Below are 268 nucleotides of genomic sequence, written 5' to 3'. Positions count from 1 at the left end.
GTCAGATTTGGAATGCTGAATCAATACTGTAACCTTTTTTTGTGAATCCAGTATTCATAACATTTATAAAAAGGATATTGTTCAACTTTGCATCATATATCTTGGGCATACAACCTATTTTCTTGTTCTGGGCCTTCCCTTTACCCTCTATATTAAGCAGGTTCTTTATCTCACTTGAGAGGGTATATTAGCTCCCTAAACTACTCTTTGCAGTGTTCATAACTGTCCAGGAGAATAGGTTCGTTGAATCTGCTTGGTGTCAGTAGGG

General features: G+C 37.3%; 1 protein-coding gene across 1 annotated transcript in view; it reads left to right on the top strand.

Annotated features, from left to right (window-relative positions):
• Positions 1-268, top strand: part of LOC119591529 (tumor suppressor candidate 3-like) — an 8,742-nt gene that overhangs the window by 6,132 nt on the left and 2,342 nt on the right. The gene's annotated exons all lie outside the window — the stretch shown is intronic.

This window comes from Penaeus monodon, chromosome 28 (assembly GCF_015228065.2).
Source record: "Penaeus monodon isolate SGIC_2016 chromosome 28, NSTDA_Pmon_1, whole genome shotgun sequence".
Lineage (NCBI taxonomy): Eukaryota > Metazoa > Arthropoda > Malacostraca > Decapoda > Penaeidae > Penaeus > Penaeus monodon.
This window is presented reverse-complemented; position numbering and strand designations above follow the sequence as displayed.